The sequence below is a fragment of the Apteryx rowi genome, unplaced genomic scaffold (assembly GCF_003343035.1).
Source record: "Apteryx rowi isolate R43461 unplaced genomic scaffold, aptRow1 scaffold_227, whole genome shotgun sequence".
Taxonomy (NCBI): Eukaryota; Metazoa; Chordata; class Aves; order Apterygiformes; family Apterygidae; genus Apteryx; species Apteryx rowi.
This window is the reverse complement of record NW_020448608.1, coordinates 661,266-679,726: the sequence shown is the minus strand read 5'-3', so window position 1 is coordinate 679,726 and position 18,461 is coordinate 661,266. Positions and strand designations below refer to the sequence as shown.

At 38.8% G+C, this 18,461-nt stretch overlaps 1 protein-coding gene across 1 annotated transcript in view; it reads right to left on the bottom strand.

Moving 5' to 3' along the window:
• The window catches only part of CPE (carboxypeptidase E), a 61,459-nt gene extending 43,005 nt beyond the window's left edge, over window positions 1-18,454 (bottom strand). Inside the window, exon 1 of the mRNA XM_026065423.1 lies at window positions 18,256-18,454. The gene's annotated coding sequence lies outside the window, so the exon portion shown is untranslated. The remainder of the gene's footprint in view (window positions 1-18,255) is intronic.
• Between the last annotated feature and the right edge of the window lie 7 nt (window positions 18,455-18,461).

The window sequence follows — 18,461 nt, the reverse complement described above, 5'->3', positions numbered from 1 at the left end:
TAACTCCTTAGCGACTACTGTCTGCAACATTACAGATACTGGCCTCAATCCTGCAAGCTGAACAAGCAAGCTGGTCTTAGGAACCCCTACTTCAAACCAGAATAACAGAAAAGAAACTTCAACAGTTTTGGTATAATTTGGTATAATCACATGCTGAAGACACTAAAGCTTTGCCAATAACATCAGGAAAGGCAGAACGTCACACATTAGTTATGTTACTATTTTGAAAGCAAGGGAAGGACATGGGCTTCATACATTGTTCATCTATTGTTAAACCTTAGACTGTGCAAAATGTTAACAATATAAAATAACTTACAACACAAGCTCAAGTATAATTGTGTGTTAATTTGTACCTGTCTCTTTTATAGCTAAAAAAAAAAAAAAAAAAAATTATGCTCAGGAGCTCATTCCCTTGTAGAACAGAAGAATTAACAAAATCTGAAAACCGTTGGCTGTGTCTTGGCCTTCCCTGTCCACAAAATTTCAGAGGTCTCTGTAACGCCTCACTGATATGGCAAAAAATACCATCACTGCTACTTTAATAATGTTAAAATAAAACATTTACTATGTTTCTTTTCACATTTTCACATCATGCCTTTACAAAAACATAATTTCAGTATGAATACGAAGGGCTGGAAAGTTAATTTAACCAAATATCTAGTTTTTACGGTGGAATATCATCTAAGGTAAGGACTAGCATTAGGATTTCTAATCTTTGTATTTGCTTTCTGCTCTTGAGTACTCAATAAGCTTGAAAGATCAGCTCACCACTTAGCCCCTTGGTCAGTACACCTCCACTTCCAGGTTGACAAGATTCTGCTACACTGTCTTCATTTTACTGTTAGACTTACTTCTTATTATTTCTTTGGCTTTTAGAATAAAAATATTTCTATTACCAACTTTTAAAAGCTTTTAATTTAAAAAAAATGAGATTGGTCGTGCAAATCTTTACTCTCCTAAAAAGGCCTCACAGACATGAGCAAAGCTATCATTTTCCATCAGTAAAGACTACCTCCCCTATGAAGCTCTGTGGAGAACTTTGGATTATTTTGCATTGAGAAAGCCCAAGAAACAGGTTTTCTATACAGCCAATGGTTTAGAGATTTTATTTTTTTCATTCTACAAGGACCTTCTGGAAATTTTTTTGATATAAAATGTACAGGTACACATGAATATACACATACAGTCATGTTTGATTTTAGCTTATTATAAGTTATTTCATGTTATTAATGCCATAGGTGTGGAAAGGCACATATGTAATCCACCCTCTTGTCTCTCTTCCATAATACTTAACAATATAGCCAACATGTTAAATTCTGGATCCTTTGTTGCCTCTAGCAAAGCTTCAGTGGACTTTGTGGTGTGCAGAGCTGAAATTCATATAGACTTTCATAACATTTAATTTTGACTGCATTACTGGATGATACATTCATCACCACAAAATAGTTCACGGGAAGACTGGAAGAAATAACTCTTGGCATACTTTTCTTAAAATGTACTTAGTGCACTTCTGATAAACTGTTTCAAAAATTAAGCATGTGTTAACCAATTTGCCAAGTAAACACAAAGAGAATTTATGCTGCATCAATTTCAATGCTTTGTACTGAAAGAGAGTAACACAAGGGCAGCCAAAGGGGAATGACAGAATGACAGCAGTGAAGCCAACCTATTTCTCAGCTAGAGCAACAAAGCAAACAGTTTGTTCCACATTCTAGTTTAGCCATGAAAATCTCAATAAGCAAATAATCAGCATTTTTCTGTAAAAACTGTAATAGTGAAATCTATCACAATTTTTTGTGTGCTCACTTCCACACCTATAAATTAGGTCAGACTCTGTATGCTTACTGCCCCTTGTACTCCCATGCTCTTATTCTGAGAGGTTTATGTTCAGATGCCAACTGCAATGACAGATCCCAGGATATTATAGACTGCACCAAACATCTGATCGTCAGCTGAACAACTGATGTCATTATTCGTCTATTCCCTTTATGTATCTATTTATAAATGTGATTCCCATCTTTGTTCAGAGCTTTGAAAGGAACATTAAATGACAGAGCTATAACCAACATAGGAGGATTCTTGTGTGTGGTTGCTCCCTGGCATTTTAAATGTACATTTCCTTTTACAGTTGCAACTGCTTTGATTTTTCTGAGATTCTGCTAGAGATTCTCTTACGGAAAGGGCAAGTTCTGCTCTAAACTACAATGTCAGAAACAGATTGCTTATTAACGTGCCATTTTCTTGTTGTAAATTTTAGCTACAGCTTTCTGCTGGATATTCTAAATCTTGATACATCCTATAAAGCAGCCTTAAGGCTAGTGAAAACCAAAAGTCTACAGAATATGCACCAAAACCACATTTTATTTAGTCTCTTCAGTCTCAGCTTGCTATATTTTGAAAGGCTCTTTTTAAAGAGTAATTGCAGTGATAAAAAAGGAACAGTGAAAAGAAAGGAGGAGAAAGAAAGGAAAGAGAAAAATGTATTTTAAGTAACCTCATACCAAAAAAATATGCACCATCCAGGGGCTTCCAGGATGCAATGAGTTTAAAGTAGAACTGGGAGCTCATAAAGGTTTCAGCCGCCATTTGCTATATCAGCAATAGGTTAAGGTGTCAAACTCAATGTCCCTGCAATTAATTTTAACACAAATAGTCTGGAAAGTGCTCCCAGGTGACAGGCACCGGCAACAAGCTCATTATAAGTTGTTCAGTTCTGGATACTCATCTATGCTTTTGCAAAATAAAGCTCTATTTCTTACTATGGTAATAATAGCAGAATGATACTCAAGGTCCTGTCTCACAATAATCTATTTTATGCTCAAAAAATGTGAGATTTGTGATATACACTCAAAGTGACCGAAAGTAAATTTTGCTACAAAGCAAATAAGGGATTTACAGAGGTACTATGCTCTGTGCTCGGTGATAGTGATATAGTGGATGAATCAGAACAGAAGACACCACCACTAACCATTAGAGAGGACATTAAAGGACTCTTGAACAGGGTCTCTGAAGAGAAGACCCCATCTCCTCTGTCCATGTCAAATTCATTTTTGGTTTGGACTATTCTAATCCTCCTTTCAGTCCCCAAGAAGGAGAAAATGAAAAATGGTTTGCACTGCACTAATCAACGTCTCCAACATCTGTGGCGTTTGGGCAACTCATAGACCTTAACGGTTTCCCCTTCAGATTCCTGTGAATTGTGCTGTACTATTGTTCCCGTTTCTCAGAGTACAGACATACCGAATAACTTGCTCAAGGTTATGGAAGTCAGAGTCACAGATGGGCACTAAATCTTTGTCAAGGTTTAGATCTGAGCACTCCAATGTGAGGTCAATATATACAGATTTCACTGGGATTATTCAGTGAACACTATCCAAAGGTGCAATTCACCCAGTACAAAGTTTAAGAAGCATAAATCTAGTAACTGCTCTGTTTACATTTAAACTGAGTATTGCTGGCACCTTTTATTGATTCTTTGTTAAAGGAGACATTTCACCTACTGGCAATTCAGTTGTGGTTGTAAGTACAGGTTTCTGAAATTATTCCCATAATATGGAATAATGCCTACTAGAGTAATCCACTGAATATAGACAATGTATTGTTAAAATGTTAAAATAGACCTATTGGATCTATAGATCTGTTATGAGAACTTGTCATTAGCCACTTATGGTTGGTTATGTCAACAGCAAATTTCCATCTCATTAATTTTCACAGAATCACAGAATGGTTGAGGTCAGAAGGGACCTCGGGAGATCATCTAGTCCAACCCCCCCTGCTCAAGCAGGGTCACGTAGAGCACCTTGCACAGGATCGCGTCCAGGCGCGTTTTGAATATCTCCAGAGAAGGAGACTCCACAACCTCTCTGGGCAACCTCTTCCAGTGCTCTGTCACCCTCACAGTAAAGAGGTTTTTCCTCATATTCAGATGGAACTTCCTGTGTTTCAGTTTGTGCCCGTTGCCTTGCGTCCTGTCACTGGGCACCACTGAAAAGAGTCTGGCCCCATCCTCTTGACACTCTCCCTTAAGATATTTGCATACATTGATAAGATCCCCTCTCAGTCCTCTCTTCTCCAGGCTGAACAGGCCCAGTTCTCTCAGCCTTTCCTCATAAGAGAGATGCTCCAGTCCCCTAATCATCTTAGCAACCCTGCACTGCACTTGCTCCAGTAGCTCCACGTCTCTCTTGTATTGGAGAGCCCAGAACTGGACGCAGTACTCCAGATGGGGCCTCCCCAGGGCTGAGTAGAGGGGGAGAATCACCTCCCTCGACCTGCTGGCAACACTCTTCCTGATGCACCCCAGGATACCATTGGCCTTCTTGGCCACAAGGGCACACTGCTGTCTCATAGTCAATCCGTCATCCACCAGGACTCCCAGGACCTTCTCCATAGACCTACTTTCCAGCAGGTCAGCCTCCAGCCCATACTAGCGCATGGGGTTATTCCTCCCTAGAAGGCAACTAGTAAAGTAGGTCAGAAAATAAAATACTAATAAAAAATAAAACACATAAAATATTAAATAATTCCATCTATGTTGATTCCAACTCATATTAGCAAAAAACTTAAAGAAATTTGCTGGATGCTTCAGACAGGGCAGCCTGGTTGCATCTATTTTTACTTCAGATAGTCCAAATCATTGAACTTGGCAAGTTAGTATCATGTTAAGCTCTTTCTGTGGAGTTTTTCTGTAAAGAGCAGAGAGTGTGTCCTAGATCCACTATTCCAGATCTGTATTGTTTCTAAATTCTATCATCTTTCCTCACATTGAATTAAATCTGTGAATAGTTTTATCAACTGCAGTAGGCTCATTTAAGTGGTATGTAATTCAGCAAGAATGGAAGTGGCAAAACTAAGCCATTTGTTTATATAAAAAAAAAAAAGTCCATCAGTTCATTCCCAGACTATAAATATTAATATATCAAACTTCAGTATTTGGAGAACAGAAACAAACCAAATACTGAGAAGGAATGATGTAGCATCTGGCCAAAATAGGCTATTTAAGCTTTTAAGTACAAATAATTTTCAAAGACAAACTATAACTTCTGATTGTAAAACTAGAAATGAACAATCATGGCCATGCCTGCATTGCTAAGAGCACCCAGAAGAGTCCTCAGGCCAAGTGGCACAGGTGGCTTATTCCCATGTTGCTTAGGCCTAGTTCCTTCTGATCATCTGTACATTTGGCCAAGGCTACTCGGGCCCCTACCTGGTGGTTTTTCTTTTCTTTTCTTTTCTTTTCTTTTTTTTTTTTAAGGTCAAAGTGCCTGCAATCATATGAGGGCTGCGCCACAGCCTGTCAGGCTGATTTTAATAGCACAACACTGAGATTATGTGTGGTATGCCTGGGTATGTGTGGTATGTCCTGTGAATGTATCTGTGAAACCCAACCAGGTAATACTAAAAGGCTGAATTTGGGGTGAATTACTCCCCAAATCCCCAACCCAACTTTGTCTCAGAGAGACCTGGTTGACTGACTCCAATAAAAGCCAGGGAGCAAACTCGCTTACAGACAAGGAACTGGGGCTTAGGAGTGGGCTGGGGAGAGAAGGTATTTGGCAGTCTTCATGTGTCCTATATTCACTCTGACAGAGTTAAAACAGGACTAAGGCTGTAAAAACATTAAGCATCAAAGATAATAATTTTAAAGCTATTTAAAGGAGTTAGAACATCTAGAGTTATGTATTTCTTGGGTCTCACATTTAAAGTGCAATTTATAACAAGAATTTATTTTGGCATCAAAGTCAAAGCTCCAGAATAAAAGCTTAAAACCTAAAGATTTGTGAAGTAGATCCCAAGTCCTTCATTTCATTTGATTATTGTACTACACACTAAACCACCACTATCTAATGAAAATCATATCAATATCTTTGGATAAGTGTTGCATACCTGCAAAACACCACAAGTTCAGAATGTAAAAATGCTCCCATTCATACTCTATAAATGCTTTGACAGTGTTCATTATCAAGATTTAACTTCAAATTCAGGTTAGTTTGAAGTCAGTACAGGAGAACAAAGCCCCAAGCCAAATTTTCTCCCAAGCCACTTTCTTATGATGCTTGGCCTGCAGACAGATCTCCACACTGGAATTCACAAGCTCTGACAGAAACATTTTTCAGTAAGAAGCTGGTCACTCCTAAATCACCCATCTCCATCTGGCAAAAAAACTCCTAAGCATCATAATAAAAAATATTAAGGAAAAAATAATGAAAATTTGCAAGCATCTGATGAATGTCAACACTGTCATATAAGCTCTTTTGGAAGGTAACTCCCACACTGGAGTCCAGTGGTATTAAGGGAAGGAGATGAAGACTCACAGCTATAAATAAAATCAAAAGATAGGATTTATCTTATGCTCTACAAAAATGCCTCTTATCAAATACTTTGTCAAAAAATGTTTTGAATAGTATATAGCCAAATTAAAATAAAATTGAAATGGATTCCTTCTTGAAAACATGGACTGCAAAGTAACTTAGAGGAGTTCCATTGTTTGCTTAGGCTTTATTTTATTTATTTAATTCTATGGCATACTTTTCTTTAACACACAATAAGATGAACAATATTATCTTGCATTTGTACAAGGTGTTTGATCTGTTGCTCCCAAGCTGCTTCACAGTGCATAGTGACAAGTTCCTCTTTTCAAAATGAATAACGTGGCTGCACACACGTACGGACCTAAAGAATATGCAAAAGTTCAAGTTTGTGCAGTAAATATTTTAAATGTACATTGACTGAATATAAAACAAACTTCTGAAATTCCCTGTGTGGCTTCCCAAAACCCTCACTTCATCTCCGTACATGCTGTGACTTTTTAGAATATTTTTAGTGCATAAGCCTGCTTTTCAAAGACCCCTTACAACTGGTCTTACAAACATAAATCACATCGTGTTGGCCAACGCTTTCCTAACAGAACTGCACCTTTAAATACCACTAATGCCAGATGGTCTCAGCATATAAAGCAGCATGAGACAACATATTAATGCTACTCAAACAAGCAACTTGTGCTAGTAGCAGACCAATGAAATCAGTCTCAGACTGCTAATCCTCTCTGTCACTATGGCAACATCTATTTCAGACAATTCTTCAATTTTCAAGTCAAATGAGCTTGTTGGCTCTTAAACTTCTCTATTCAGGGATCTTAGGTTATCAGGTACATTTTCATTTTGCATTAGTTACTATTATAATACAGAATTTATTTTTCTCAGCTCTTTCACGTACATTGAGTATCAAGGAACAGATGCTCCCCTGTCTCTGTTTATTTATAGATTTTTCCATGGCACCCCTAATGTAATACATAGAAACCTTGCAGATATAGATGTGACTCTGCCTGCCAGCACTGGAGGAAAAGGGGAATTGATACTTTCCTTATACATCTCTGCTAACAAGGCAGAGTATTTAAAAAAAAAACAACATACATGTATATATATAGCATGCCCACAGCAGGTCAACAAGGAGGGACAAACTCATAGCTCCTGCTCACATTATGTCCATTAGCATAGCTGAACAAGCACAAATTTGGGGGTTGTTTCCTACTAGGATATATCAGACAGAAAGCAGGCAGGAGCTGTGCCTCAAAGGCAGAGGAAATACTGAACAACATGCCATATATCAGGTCTGTATATTGGGTACATAGCATAGCCTTCCAAAGCACGGACATACAATCTTCCCTAGCATGTAGATAAGAAACTGAGGCACTGAGCAAGTGTTCTCATCCAGAAAGATGAGAAATACATGGCAGAGCCAGGAAAGAAGTCAGGCATCCTGTATCACAAGACCCCCTTTTCTTTCTGTGAAACAACTTACTAAGAAAATGACCTTGTTTAAAGCTGAAACATAAAATAGCCCAGGCCCTAACTCCACAGCTTTTTTTTCCTCCCTCCATCCTCTTATGTACTGAATTCACCAAAAATAGTAAGAAAGAAAGAAAGAAAGAAAGAAAGAAAGAAAGAAAGAAAGAAAGAAGAACTTTTATTCAGAAAGGAGTAAACTTTTCATTTCTCATTCCTTAATTGCAAGCTATTACAGCACTGAAGTCCCATTAAGCCTTCCTTTTTAAGGGTATTCACACAAGCAGGCTCAAGCATTAGGATTTATAGCCTTCTGTTTATAATGGAGATACAGACATACAGTTCCCATTGACTTGTTTGATTTGTGCATGCTCAGCAGCTGGGTGAGAGGAGGAATTAAACCACTGTGTAGTTTATATCAAGTGAAGATCTGACATGGAGAGTCACCTTACCGTATCCATAAAGCTCCCTTTGAAGTAAGAGGGTTTTTTACCTATGTAAAGAGTGTTAGGTCTTATTTAGTCTAAGTTAGCATATTTAGGTCTTGGACACATCCCATCTTTGCTTACAGTTCCAAAACCACTCTTTTGTCCAATAAGCCAAAACACAGAGCTAGCCAAAAGCACAAAACCCTCAGTTTGCCATGGGGGAAAAAAAAGTTACACTATTCATTTTGAAAGATAAGTGTGCAAGAAATATAGTTTCATACATTCACTACATTGCAGTACTGAAGGACTTCCATGTCTAACTCAAAGTTAATCATGCTGTGGGCATGATTTATTTTTGAGGGATGACACTCAAATGAAATGTCTTACAGTTAGAAATCTCAGAGGGAAAAATACACAATAATTCACATATTTGTTACCTAGTAATCCCTTACTGTGATATAGCAAACATGACTATGCAAAAAGTTTTGAGCTTTAAAATGTCACCAAACTTTTGCTTTTTTGTTGTTTCTTTCAAACTTTAATTGTATTTCTTGCAGCAAAGTACTGCATGATTTTTTTTTGTTTGGAGAGCTCATACAACAAAGGCCAGACTTTCTAGATACTGAAAAATCTACTGGATCATTAAATTGGTATGTCAGCAAGGATGCCTCCACCAAGAAACCATCTCGCTAAATCTTGGCCAAGCAGCCACATATGCCACCTGACCAAACAACTTCTCTTCAATAGCCTTAAGGCAGATCCACATTTTAGGATAAGGATCTAGGCATAGGATGGCTGTTCTCATTGTAGGCAGACTCTGCAGCCAGAGCATTTCCTTTCTCCTATTGTGAATCAGGCAGCTCATGTTCCACAATAATGAACAGTTCCACATAAAGAATGATTATCTCAGCTGGCTCCACAGGACTTAATTTGTGAGTAAACAAGAATGGCGGTTTTGCACATGATTCAGTATGAACAACTACTAGGAAACAATTACTAGCTTATGCAGTTACAAATGTCTCATTTTGGAAAACAATTAATTAAAAACAAACATTTACTGTCTTAGAATAGCCACCATAGGTTTATGATTTAAGACCCTCTGTTACTTGGCCTTGTGCACATTTCTGAAGTATGGCTTTATAATGAACTGAATCCCACAGTCTTCTGATAATCACGCTATTATTTACTGCTGTCATGGGAAGATTTGGCTGGTCATGATTCAGCTAGCACAAAGTTAGCATGCTGCAGGAAACCTCTGCTGGAAAGAGAAGGTTGGTATGGACCAAGACCAAACTTTGAGAGTCTAGTGTCCTCATCAGTAACAGTAAATCTGAAAGCAATGGGCAAGGTGATGACCTCAATGCCCTAGGCCAGCTATAGCATCACAGCACATATAGTTGGTTTTCCATACTGTGGCAGAGGTCTGATTCCAAAATCCCAGTGAATCAGCTGGCTTATTCTAGCATTTTTGTTCATACAGAGCCCCTAACCCATTCCCAATGCAGCATCAACTTTCACATTAAATCTGAGATAATACATAGAGGTTTATGGCAGTCAAATGAGCTCAGATTCATGTCATACTGCAAATAAAACCCAACTGTGCTACCGTTTCACTTAGAAGGGTTTTCTTCAACCTTTTAACTTCAAAGGCCTTTAGTGTCTTCATTTAGCCTCAGCATACCAGAAACTAAGCTTCCAATGTGACATCCTGATCCCTCTGAATTCAGCGAATCCTGGCTCTTGATTTCAAAACGTCACTCGGCAACTTACTCCAAAATGAACACAGCTTGTACCTCAGTGCTCATACCTACTACTCATCCTTTTAATTAACTGACTCAGAAGCCTTAAAGTATACACTGCAATTTTCACTTTTTGTTTGATTCCATAGAGGTTTAAAGAATTCACCTACAAACCTTCTTTCCAGTTTACTTCCCACCTCAGTGGAACAACTAACCAAGCATCTAAGGCAATACAGATTTGAGAATTATAGAATTTGTAGGCCAGAAAAAATGTGACCTATGACTTTTTTAAAAGGAACATGAATTAAACAGGAATGAAGAATTAATGATATAAATTAATCCACTGAGAAAAGACCAAATGCAGTTCACAAATAGTATGTGTCACAAAGTAAGCATATAAAACAAAACAAGGTATATTACATGATGAAACACGATGGCTGGGATTCATCATGTCTAACCACAAGCTCTTGCACAAATGCCTGTGTTAGAAGTCTGCCTAAAGTGGGCTCCTTTTATAGTCAGTGGAGAAAACAGACATTTTCAGAGGCCATTGCAGCCCACCTAAGAGCTCTATCTGCTAAACTAGCAAAGAGAGATTATAGCATGAATAGGCATGTATAGTATGTAGGCTTCTAAATCACATACACCAATTAAAAGTCAAAAATTAGGTGGAATGAACACACAACTAATTCTAAATGAGTTCTAATGATAAATTACTGACTGAACATAGTAGTGACTCCATTTTTATGGACAAAAATTTGTGCCTACTATGAAATAAGAGGGTCAGTCTTGCATTTTTCATCTTCTGCATAATTTAAAGGCTTGAGATATTGATCACAAGATTATAGAAATATAAATAACTTTTCCTGGATGAAGTGAATGAAGATTTATTTATATGATGGCAAGGTCACTTTTTGATAAATCACATGATTATATTTTACTGCCTTCAACAAAATGCCTCACAAAACATTAAAAAATCATTGTGTTTTATACAATTCTTACTAATGCTCTGGAGTTCACATTAACCTCACCATAATAAAACATCCATTTAGTCCAAACAAACAATAAAACAGTTCACTGTTTTCATTAGAAACTGTTAAGGAATTCTGCAGACGTGGAGGGTGATGATAACTGTTCTCTTTAAAAGAAATTAAGTTGAAGTAATCAACTCTTTCAAAAGGAGCAGGATTATCAAAATCAGTTTGAATCAGATCAAGGAATTCTGCATAGTCAGGCTAACATTCATAAACAGTCTAATTTTAATTAAGCCTGAAAAATAAAACAACAACTGCCTTCAGTGGAGTCATATTATACCTCATGAAGACTGGAGCCCTTTTTGCTACAGCTTGTGTATCCTTTTCCTTATTCCATCAAGTAAAAGAGAATATCAACTTCTTAGATACAGTAGATGGACCTACAGTATTTTCCCAGGTAGCACAAACCTTCTCTTAATCCTTTTTTAAAAGATCTAATTAAAATGGAAGTGATTAAATACCTCAGCCAGCAAAGCAATTTGGAGTATTATATCTCTAGGAAACACTGCAGAGACTGCTTAACACAGCTGCCTAACCGTACTCACTGTGAATTTCCATTGACTTCAGTGGGAACATGAATGTCATTAATAACTAGCTGCAAACGTGATCTATAAATGCGCCTACCACATCTCCTTGATTTTCACCAGTTTTCCAAGCACTACATTTGACTCGTGGTATTCCATACCTCTATCTTAAATTGAACTTTAAGATGACATAGGAAGAAAAGATGAATTTACAAATATTAGGAAAATATTTTTTACTTAAGAAAGAAAATATTAAAGAAGCAAAATCTTTTATTTTCAAAAAATTTAGTGCTACTAAGGAAATTATAAAGAATACAAAGTTATTCAAGGCTCTTAAAAATAAAATAAATGCCTTTTTAAAACTTGCTTAGCATGTACAGACACCCATCTTATTGCCTGCAAATCTTATAGCACTCCTGAGATCTGCGCAACCTAGAAGAGCTCATAAGGACACTGGACATCCCACACTGGCCCTAGGTAGCATTAAAATCCTGCTGCAAGAGACTACCCAGGCCAAACCGTGCCTCTGAGACTCCAGAGGAACTGGCATATGTGGCCCTACAGCACAAAAGGGTTTCACTGGAAAGTTAGCTGTTGCCACTCTGTCTCCTACAGTATGATCAAGGCACAAGTAGCCTCAGATTTGCCCTCTATTTTCAGCACTCTCAGAAGGCAAGTCTGCACCTACCCCCAGAAAAGCTTTAGGGGAAAGGCAGAACTTCCTTAAACGTTCTGAAAAGAAATCTGTTCCCTGACACACAAAGAAAGAAAATCCAAATGCAGAAGGCTACCTAAAAGGTAGGTAGGCTTGTTAGTAGGGTTTAACCATTTTTTATTCTGCATTTTATTTTATACATCCATATGGAGACACCAAGAGCTGCTTGTTGTCTTCCTGCCTGAAGAGTGGCACATGTTTAAAGAGGGCTGCAAACATAAGCCATGAGAGGAGAGAAGCTGAACAGCAAAGGACAGAAAAAGGACAGCATAGTGTGGTCAGACTAGCCTCTCTTGTACTCCTGATACAAAGCAGTCTGCTTATATCCATACCTTTATAGCATTTGCAGTACCCTGTAATGCAGCTGAATATGAACTCACTGCACTCATTTACCAGAGGCTAGTCCCAGATTTGACATCTCCTTCAGAAAAAAAATGCTAAGCAAGCAGCCATTGATAAAAACTGATGCTTGCTTAAACCTTAAACATGCAAAAATTAGATTTGCTCTCTAATATCCAGCTTTAATAACAAGCTCTTGCCATAGTCAATTTGTATTAATGTTTTTGTCAAACTAGGAGATATTAATAGAGCCCATCAAATAGCTCACAGGATTTCCACTTCTAAACTGCAAGAAGGAGAAAAAGAAGCTTTATAAAATTAAGTGCAACTAACTGTAAATGATAAAATTAGAGCAGCAGCATCTGATGACATCACTGTAACCAAGAGAACAGTTACGTGCTTTCTAACATCACCGTTGCTAAAATGTTTTATTGCCTGCATGAGTTTAGTGTTCTCCTGTATGGAGCGCAGCAGCCCCACAAGGCCCTAAGGTGATATCGAATTGTCTCCCCCCTCTCCTGTGCCGCAGCTCTGAGGAGCACAGCACAGATGCCTGCCCACACTGTGCTGAAATCACTGCATCTTCCTACACATTTGCTTCTTCTTGTTGCTGTTGTTTTTCAGAAAGCAGCACTTGCTCACAGTTCTCTAGAATGGCTGCAGAGTCCCTTAAATTTACAAAATCATTAAAAAAAAAAAAACTTAAAAAATGGGCTTTTGTGCAACAACGAAATACAAACATCACGTGTAACCATTTTTTTGCCATGAACTTGTCGGTTTGCCATCTTATCACAGAAAGCATGAGATCACATGGCTTGTACCACACCTGAAAGAGGGAGCACTTCAGTGACAGTGATGACAATGACTTCTGCATTAGACAGACCTTGGTTCTCCCCATCCATTAATATAAAGGAGATGCACGATTTTCACTTTTGTTTTGACTGTCCTTTAATTGTGTTTTTGCAGGATCAAACAGCTGCAGGGCTTACAGCGATCTTGTGAGGCAGGGCTGGAGTGTCCGAAACGGAGAGCCTAACACCAGGCTACTTTGGGGAAGGCAGTACAGAAGCAATTTGGCAAGTCAAGCAGCTTGCTTAGGCTTAGCATCACCAGTGATCCACCCAACCCATTTCCTCATGGTGTCGAGGAGGGTCTTTTATAAAGTGACAGTACCCAAGATGAATGTAGCTGAGTGTCACCTCAGAAAATTCACAGAAGTCTGGCACTGCAGGGTCATGCAGCTGAGCAAACGCTCCTAGCCAGACCCGTTTTGCACACTTCATATGCAGCGTGCTCACTCCTCGTCACTGAGACCTACCTCACTGGCTTACAATGTTTTGTCATTGAAAACTGAAAAGTCCAAAGATACCATTTTCTAGAGAATGAGATATAACACTCAACTACAAGTAAAGCTTTTTCTTCAAGTGTTTTTAAAGATGCCTTTTGAAGGAAGGGTGAAAAAAAATTATTAAAACTGAAAAACCTTTCTAAATGAAATGCTGTTCTGAAAAAAAAAGAAAAATATTTTGTTTCCAAAATGCCAACATTCTGATATTTTTCAGGATTCCTTTTTGCTTTTCTGTAGCATGAACAATTTGATGAAAGTGGCACAAATTTGCAGAGCATTTTGTTGTCACAGAATCCACATTTTCAGCTGTCCTCTCTCCCCTCCATTTGATGCAAAAGTAGTTTCCAGAGCCTGTATCTGTAACAATGTAACCAGTTGATTAATAATCCTTACTATAGGATTTCTTGACAAAACTATAGCACTGAAAAATAACAACTATAAAATCTTAGTATTTTTAAACAAAAGTAAGACTTGAGAGAAATTTTTGGCTACAACTTTTTCATGTAAAGAATAAAACCCCTAAGAATCTTGAAAGTGTCAGAATGTTTCGTTTTCACATGTTGGAATTGGAGTATGAACAGAAAGGACTGATCTCGCGCCACCAAAATCAATGCTACAAAGGAGTCAGAAGTGGCAGCATATCTAAACAAATGGCTGAACATTAATGGTGCAAAAGCTGCTTTCTGCATTAATCAGTTCTGAATATATTTCACTGCTATTAAAGGATACAAACTTATGCCAAAAATGAGCTTTTTTATGGTAATTAAAAAAAAAAGCCTCAAGAGATCAGCATCTATCAGGTGTTTGTTCAAAAGAACATCAGATACCCAAAGCAAGAGGCGTTTTGCTACTCTCAAAAGTAGTCAGTATTCTCCTGCACCTGAATTAAGGCAAAAAATTGCTTTCTTTGTCTCAGAAATAATCTGTGCTTTAGTATCAACTGTTCTCTTGTTTTCCTTTGGTGCATCATCAACTTGCCATAATCTTCTCTTCGCCTTGTTGTCTGCTATCTTCTGTCAACTTTGCTAATTCTTTGGCAAGCACAGGGACAAAATCATACTTTCTTACTTGATCAAAGCCACTCTAAAATTTTTGATCACTTCCAGTCTAGGTTCAGAAAATGCCTTTAACACATAATCACTGACATCATCTCATTAAAATCTTCCTCTGCCTTAACCTCTAGTCTTCACTGATTAAAACTGAGGTTATCAGCATGGAACAGCTTCCTCAGTACGAAATTATTTGTTAAAGGTCAAACATCTTCATCTTCTGGTTTTCCTTCTCTTTATTCAACAATTTCTTTTCCATCAGTGATTCCCAGGCTCTGTTTTCCCATTTGAGTGCACTTTCGGCCTAAAGAAACTGCTGCCACAAAAAAAGAAAAAAATTGCAAAGTACCAGAACAGTTTGGCATGAATCAAAAGGGAGACACAGGTATTCAAGTTTGCACAGAAGACAGCACACTTCCCTAGTATTTAATGTATGATCAGGAACTTTCGGCATTCTCACACTTTTGATATTTAGCACATCTCTGGGAATAGCTTCATGAAGGCCATTCTGGTCTTCCAGGTGACTAATGTGTGTTTTAAAGATTTGCCACGAAACTTCATATGCTCATGCAAGAAATCAGACTTACTCATATGGAACTATTCTTGTTTCTAAAGTACTATCAGGGCTTTAAAAAAAAATCCTCTTAACATATATTTATCCCAGCAAAAGATGAGGCCTTAAGGATTCATCCCCGTTGCTTTGGTAATCTAAAGCATATTTCTGCAATTTTCCTTTACATTTCTCATATTTTTTTTAAATATTTCCCACAAATTTATTTTCACAAAGAACAAATCTTTCAAAATACAAGTCAATTTATATGTCTATGCATGATCAAATACATTCACACATTGCTGCATGGGCATGCAACGTGCATGATTATGTAATGTATGCACGTATGTGCAGCATTTGCTTACAATCAAACTTCCAGTTCAGCTTCATGCAAAACCATAAACAGAATAGCAGAAAATGTATTTTTATACTCCTTTATGTCTTCAAAAACATCATTTAATCATCAACTTCCCCACTAAGAGGACAGATTTTTTTTGTTGTTTTTTCACAGCAGCTCACTAAATAATTCAGGTATCATCCCTGCATACCCACCAAGCTTCTAGAAGCATGAGCTGTCTACAGTTCATACATCCATRAGCCACATTATAAATTTCATTTATACATACACATATTTAAAAATAAACCATATGACTTGGGAGATCTTGTAGGAACAGGATACATTCAGGAGTAATGACTCCTTAGCCTGTCATGAAGAAAGGAGGAAAAAAAAAGTGTGTGTGTATATATGTGGATGTATATATACACATACATATATATGTGTATGTATGCATACATTTATGCACGTGTCTGTGCATCTCTCTATCATTCTTTAATAATAGATGAAGATAAACCAGATCCTGCAAGCTTTAATTGCACAAAATATCCATATTTATATTCTTGCCCTGAGACTCAAGGGTGGATTCTCAGAGTGAGCAAGAATTTCACCCCTCAGGTAAGAGCTGAAAAATCAGCCTCATATTTCCTGCCAAGGTTGTTATAAGGCTCCACTTCTTTTACTACACACCTTAAAAAAACTCACATATAAAAATAAATAGTGCTAAATTTTACTACGCAGTAGAAGAAAAGGTATGTTATTAAGAAGAAAACATCTCTACTACAATCTTTAGCATAATATTTGGGTGTTTACAAAGACACGTATATTATCAGTGTTTTTACAGTGATTTCAAAGGACATTGAGCATAGCTAGGCATGAGGTCTGACTCGCTGCCCTTCCTAAGAGATCCTGAGTGCCTCTCATGTGCCATTGCAGATAACAAAAGCTGCAGAAGCTCCCCACTTTTCAAGAAATACTCGGTACCTTGCAGAATGAGACTGAAGATTTAAATAAAACAATTAGTTTGCTCTGGTTCAAACCCTGGTTGATCATCTAAGAAAAAAATAGGATTTTCAGCATTTGTCACTACAGATTGCCAGCACTCATCTTATTCCCCAGTATATGATTTGGACACTAACAGATGTGGCATTTTTGTCTTGATGTGGCTCCTTTTGTGAAGGATTGAGCATGTTCCAGGAAACGTGGAACGTCCGTGACATTCACTGCAGCCATATGTGGAATGAATCCAAAGGAAATTTTTCTGCTGTTTGTTATCACTCATTGATGTAAAGTTGGATTTCTCTCTTTTGCCAGGGCTCAATGGCAAATCCCTTCTCTGTCACTGACATCAGCGGGAGAAGGAGCACGTCTCCAGTGAGAATCACGCTCTCCATCTCAGACTGCACAGAGTGCTCTTTCTCTCACTGTTCCAGCCAGCTTGAAAGAAGGGCCAAATAAATAAGCTGTAATAACTGTCCACTGACACTAACACTCACAAAGTCACAATAATAACTGTGCATCATTCCAGTGTGTAAATTACATAAGGGTGATAGATTAATTCTTAGCTTCTGTATCACCCTTCCTGTCAAGATGGCAACACACCACAAAGAAATTTTTCAAATTCCACTGCTATTTCTATGATTATTTTTCATTTCAAGACAATGCTTTGTTACCCTGCCTTCCTCTTCAGTCCTCCTTATGACCTACGATCCCACGATCTCTAATTTTTAACACTATTATCAATAACCCTAATGCAGTCAGTAAAAACGTAAGTCCCCTAAAGATGCAAAGTGAGGTTGGATTTGGTTCAAACAACTAAAGATAAAGCCGTAGCTGTACAGATCCACTCCCAAAGCTCTGCAGAACCCGCATCTCCAGCTAAAAATCAGACTTCCAGGCCTGTTCCATAACCTGCTGATGGGAACGCCAAGACCTAACCGCAGGCGGCTTACCTACAGTCAGGCCTCGGGGACCCAACACCTGTCAGGATTAAGCCTTTTCAGGTACAGACATAAATGACAGTGCCAGTTCTGAAATCTGAACTGATGAAAAATGCACACTCGTGGGTGTAAAAGGAATGCACAGAAACTGCATCTCCCTTTACAACAACTGTCTCAAAAAAAAAAAAGAAAGAAAGAAAAAAGAAAGAAACATACATAAAAGCATATCCTGAGCTACTCCACCCGAAGAACCACCTGTGCAAACGCTGGTAACTGCCTCTAACGCGACGGGGAAACGCGGTTTGCACAGGCAGCGCGGCCCCGGTACGCAGCTCCCGCAGAGCCGCGGCCCCGCGCGGGCACGTTCGCGGCAGCGTTTTCCCGCAGCGCTGGCGTCTGCGGCCGGCAGCAGGGAGGAAGCGGCTCCGCCGCCGCTGCACCGGGCGGCGGAGCCCCGCGGCGCTGCCTTACCGGGCTCGTGCTCGCCGGGGCGGTCGGAGACCTCGATGACGAGCAGCTCGCGGCCCTCGGCGCTGCGCCCCACGGTGTAGATCCGGCTGATGGCGGGGCACTGCAGCCACACGGCCACCAGCGCCTCCCGCAGCTCCGCGTAGCGGTGGTACTCGAAGGAGATGCCCTCCTCGGCGCTCACCCGCCGCCGCCGGCTGGCGCCGCCC